At 34.0% G+C, this 6,000-nt stretch overlaps 1 long non-coding RNA gene across 1 annotated transcript; it reads left to right on the top strand.

Moving 5' to 3' along the window:
- Positions 1–527: 527 nt before the first annotated feature.
- On the top strand, positions 528–3,386 carry LOC122016262. Its single transcript, XR_006121097.1, has 5 exons — positions 528–1,061; positions 1,155–1,233; positions 1,514–1,571; positions 1,810–1,842; positions 3,165–3,386. It is a non-coding gene; the product is annotated as an uncharacterized LOC122016262 (long non-coding RNA).
- The last annotated feature ends 2,614 nt before the right edge of the window (positions 3,387–6,000 follow it).

Genomic DNA, 6,000 nt, shown 5'->3' on the forward strand with positions numbered 1-6,000 from the left:
TCAACGGCGTGCAATTAAAGTACGCCGTTAATAATAGTTTTTACGGCGTGCCTAATTATGTGTGCTGCGGATAGTATAATATTGATACAAATGACATCGTGCAGAAAAAGTACGCTGTTAATAAACTCTTCTACGTCGTGCAAAGTGCGCTGTTAAAACTTAATATTAACAGCGCGCGTAGCGCGCTATTAATAATTATTATATATATAAATAATGGCATACAAAAATGTATGCCGTGAATAAATATTATAAATGATAGCGTGCAAAACAAGTACGCTGTTAATAAACTTTTCTACGACGTGCAAAGTACGCTGTTAAAATTTAATATTAACAGCGCGCTCCACGCACTGTTAATAATTATTATATATATAAATAATGGCATACAAAAATGTATGTTATAAATAAATACTATAAAATATTAGCAGCATGCAATATGCGCCGTTAATAATCTTTAAAATTTTTTAAATATTTAATCAAAAATTTTCGCGCTGAAACAAACCTCCGTGAATATTTTTCCGCGCATCCTCATTTGCCCGTGAATCATATCCTCATGCCCGAAATAGCTCCTCACGCCCAAAACCTAAATTCGCGACCACCTCCTCACGCGTAGCTCCTGCCGCCGGAACCTCCCTGCCGCATCTCCTCTCCGCCAACATTTTTGCCCACCCCTCTCCGGCTAAATCCTCTCAGCCGAAGCCCTCTCAGCCGAAGCCCTCCTCCTCATGCTAACTCTCTCCACCGAAGCCCTCTCTGCCGAAGTTCTCCTCACGTGAACTCCCTCCGCCAAAACCTCTCTGCCGCAACCCTAAACTCCTCTCTGCCAAACATCTCTGCCCATCCTCTCTCAGACGAAGAGCTCTCCGGCGAAGCCCTCTCATCTGAAGCCCTTTCGTCCAAAGCTCTCCACTAAACAAGTTAGTCACATGCTTGATTTTGGCTTGTAGTGCAAGGTGACCTTCTGTTCAGCATACAAGTTGCTGCCATGGTGGATATTAATAAAGAGAATGGTCATTTGGATTGAGAAGGAGTTTGGTGGTTGAACTGTTTCACGAATCATTTTGGTTAGTTTGGTTGTTTCCTCCACGCATTTGGCTTCTCATTCTTCTTCCTTCCTTTGATGTTGTTGTTTCATCATCGATGTATTTATGTTGCAGGAATTGGAATGACGAAGTTCACAGCTGCAGCAAGAGAATCCATTGATGCAGTTTCTGCAATTCATAAACGCTCAAAAAGGTTTCACTTTTGATTTCGTCTCTCTTCTACTTTTCTTTAGGTGATTGTATGAACGAAAACCTTCAGTTTTCTTCGATCAAGTTGTTTGTGGATCCTTTTAAACAAAATTGCTTCTACTAGATTTGATCGAATCCAGGATTTCTCTAAAATGGTTAAAAATGTTTGTTATAAAGATTGCATCTTCTTGATGTCATAATCAGTGCTTGTTTGATGTACCTATGTAGTTCTTGTTAAGAGTATTTTTTCTGCAATGCTTTCATAGTTTTGTGTTTTCATATAGGATTTGAAGAAAAAGGAGAGGGAAAATCAAGGAATTATAGTTAAATAAGAGGGAAAAGGTATGCTTATGATCTAAATGGCAACACGAGAACTATAAAACTTATCATTTCTGCTCTGTGACAACTTATTCTGTTATCTGTTTTTATTTTTGCCTATTTTAATGAACTATAAAACTTATCATGTTTCATGACTATGATGGAGAGGACCCATTGACCCAGTGTTTACAACTATTGTTTTCTTTGATAACAATATTTTTAGTACATCCATATATTTGTTTAATTCAATTTTGTTTTATAGGAACTTAAACACGGAGAAGATGCAACAACAGTGGTATGATCTTCCTAGATCCTGGTTTTCTATTTGTTGACACACTAATCTTCCAGTTGTATTATTTTGCTTCATAGAGTTGGAATTTTGATAGTTGGCGTTGTGCAAAGCTCTTCTTCTTTTAACAAAAGTATACTTCCTTTTGAAAAAAGAGAGATTCAAGATTTTTTTCAAAGTGTTTGTCATAAATTATACCTGAAGTTGGAATGTAAGTGTTAATTATTTTTAGTGTGTGGCACTGCTTAGCAACGTTAATCATGTCTATTGGTTCATTCTTTTATGTGTTAAAAAAGAACAACTATGTCAGTTGAAGCTCTAGAATAATCAATTCAAATGTTTTTACTCTCTAGAAATTGTCATTTTGGTGTTTGTTCAGGTGTTGAAATATTTCTTAGAGAAGTGTCGCTTATATCTTTTCTTTATTTGGTGATAAACACAGGTGTAGTTGCATTATTCAAGGAAATGAATATTGGTTCATTGGATATTACAGACTTTCTCAGTTATTTTTATTTTTTTTATAACACATTTTTATTTTCGATATAAAAAAATTACTTCAAAAGATTGATTATATATATTATCTGAAGATGAATCATTTTCAATTTTTGATATACTATTGTGTATCCTATTGAAGCAATATCTGGTTTTGTAATAACTTTATTTTAGTCCCTATTTAGATTTCTTTGTGGTCCCTATTTAGGTTTAGTCACTATTTATAACTTTCTTTTTTTAGTCCCTATTTTGGTTTAATTTCCCTATTAAGTAGGTTTCTATGTTTCTTTGCAGTGATCTATTATATAATTATTTGACAAGAAGTTTTTACCCTTGCGTTAATCAGCATAATCAGTGGAACACATAAATCTTCTTTGATCTTATAAAAATTAGTTAATTCTAGCATTGTTTTAGAAAATATTATCCAGTAACTAAGAAATAATTTAGTTAACTTCTCTATGTTTCTTCATCCCTTTTTCTCTTAATCTTGAGATAATTTTATCCAAGAAGTTGGTGGCAAGCAACTTTGTTATTAGTGGTTCCAAACAACATGTACTTCCATAATATATAAAAAAATGTCCAAGTGTTGTGTTTTTCTTTGTATAATGCATTTTTTTTTTGTTTTAAAGTCATCTTTCTTATTTAGTGATCTAATCAGTTATATCCCAAGTCAATATAATTCCCAAATCATTTTTCTAATATTGTGATTATGTTTGTCATAATTTTCTATTTTTTTATCAAACAATTTCTAAATTAATATTTTCATTCTATTTCTTGTTTGTTTATCCACTTCATTGGGTCTTGCTGAATATTGTTTTTCTATGTCTCTTGTCCAGAAACTCCTAGATAAGATGAAGGTTAAGATGGAAGTCTTGAGAGCAGCACAAACACTAGCGGCTAGTGGAATACTATTGGATGCATATTAGATTGATGTAGTGTTGAAATACTGTTGATGATGAAGTCTTTGATTGTTAGTGATTCATGAGTTTTGTAGTCGATTTAGAGAAATTTATGAGTTTTGTAGTCGATATAGAGAAATTTATGAGTTTTGTAGTCGATATAGAGAAATTTATGAGTTTTGTAAAATGATTATTAGATAAATAAAAATTATATGATATTTATTTTCTTTATTTTCTTATGCCTGTAACACAATTATTCCTTTAGTTATAATTGTACGATATTGATAATTACGTGTGATTTTTTTTTTTTATTTTATATACATTTAACGACAGCGCGCGGTCGCATGCTGCGAATAATATTAACCACAGCGTGTAGCTGCGCGCTGCAAATGCAATTTATCGCAGTGTGCAATTGCACGCTGTGAATGCACTTTTCCGCAGCGTGCAGCCGCATGCCGCGAATGTGTTCTGACTTTTAACAGCATGGAGTTGTGCAGCATGCGATGCGCGCTGCGGATAACATAATTGCGCGCCGAGGAAAGTCATATTTGTTGTAGTGCCTGTGGATTCCTGATGTTGCAAGGAGTTTAAATATACTATCCATTATTTATATTGACTTGTAGAAGGTGTTAAAATATAAGAAGAAAGAATAAGCAAAAAGGCTCCACGTTAGGCCTGATATGAATCATATCAGGCCCAACGTGGGCCTGATATGAAATTTTTTTGCTGATTCTTTCTTCTTATATTTTAACACCTTTTAAAAGTCAAAATAAACAATGGATAGCATATTTGAACTCCTTGCAATACTAGGAATCCATAGAAACTGAAATGAGTGCAATCAGAGCTCTCTAGGTCCATAAGTGGGTTTTGACCGAAACCCACTGATGGACCTAGAGACCTCAGATTACACCCATTTCAGTTCCTGTGGATTCTGATGTTGCAAGGAGTTCAAATTTACTATTCATAGTTTATTTTAGCTTCTCTAAATGTATTAAAAATGTTATAAAAAAATTAACTAAATTTTAAATGTCGTTGATGAAAGAGGAGATAGAAAAGAGAAGAGGGAGAAAAGAAAAACGACAAAAAAAAAGTTTGATTTGTCAGAAGGATAAAAAGGGAAGTGCACTTGAAAAAGTACGTCTTTTGGTAAATACCAAAGTAGTATACGCTTTTTGATCAATTAAGATGTCTAGGTGCGTGATTTGGTAAATTTCCATTATAATATTGATTAATATGATCAAAAATGAATAATCTATATTATAGCAGCGAAAATATATAATTACTACAATATAATATTGATCGCAGTTACTAGTTAGTACCTATACGAGCGGAGGAGATCCTCTGGACCGCTTTTTACGGTTCAGAGGATGCTCCCTTTCCATGCATTGGTGGGGATGCATGGTTCCCACCTTTTTTACAAATGGGGACCATATATCCCCACTAATACATGCATAGGGAGCATTCTTTGGGCCGCAAATGCGGTCCAGAGGATCTGACCAGCCTATACGAGGATTTGCCTCAATAGATCTTGGCACTAAAAAAAAATATTAATTTAGTGGTGAATATTTACGACTAATTATTTTTGTCAAAAATTTATAATGAATTTTACAACGAAATAAGTAATTATCGTAAATTAGTAACGGAATTTGCAAAATAAAAATTTTGTCCATAAATTAACAATAAAAGAATTTCATCGCAATTTTTGTCGCTAAAAAAATTTGTCGACAAAATTCGTCGCCAATTGACGACGAATATAGGATTCATCCATAATTTGGAGAGGAATTTTGGATTCGTCGCCAGATCTACGATGAATAAAGAATTAGTCATCAAATTAGGGATGAATTCTAAATTCATCACCAATTTTAAAGATTTTCGCCAATGAAATTCTTTAAATTTGGTGATGAATAATGGATTTGTCGCCAAATTGGCGATAAATTCTTGATTCCTTCCTAATGTGGCGATGAATTCATAATTCACCGTCAATTTGGGGATGAATAATGGATTTGTTTTGGTAATCGATTGAGCTAATTGATTAAGAAGCTTTGCGAAAAGTCATAGATTTGCCCTAAATTGATTGTCCAATCTATTTCGGGTAATTTTGTGATCAGAATAATTTATGCCAATTGACAACGAATCTCCATCGCTAAATCGATCGATTGAACTAATCAATTAAGAAGTATTGCGAAAAGTAACAGATTTTCCCCCAATTGATTACCCAATCAATTGTTCAATCAGTTCCGAGTCATCTGTAGTTCTAATAATTTATGTCAATTGGCGATGAATCTTGAATTTGTCGCCAATTTGGGGACGAATTCAAGATTTGTCTCCAAATCACTAAATCGATCAATTGAGCTAATTGATTAAGAAGCTTCGCAAAAAGTTACAAATTTGCCCCCAATTGATTCCGAGTCATTTTGTAATCCAAATAATTTATGCCAATTGGCGATGAACTTTGAATTTGTCTCCAATTTAGCGACGAAACCTAGATTCATCGCCAAATTGGTGACAAATTAAAGATTCGTTGCCAAATCACTAAATCGATTAACTGAGCTAATCGATTAAGAATCTTCATGAAAAGTCATAGATTTGCCCCCAATCAAGCTAATTGATTTTGGTTCATTCTATTATCCGAATAATTTGTGTTAATTGATGATGAATCTTGAATTCATTGTCCCCTCGGATGGTTCTAGTGGCTAGCGCATGAAGTGTTACCATCTTTACCTTATGTGCTAGTCATTATTCCAAAAGCTAGTAGCCGCCCGTGATTTACCTC

The sequence above is a fragment of the Zingiber officinale genome, chromosome 8B (genome assembly GCF_018446385.1).
Source record: "Zingiber officinale cultivar Zhangliang chromosome 8B, Zo_v1.1, whole genome shotgun sequence".
NCBI lineage: Eukaryota > Viridiplantae > Streptophyta > Magnoliopsida > Zingiberales > Zingiberaceae > Zingiber > Zingiber officinale.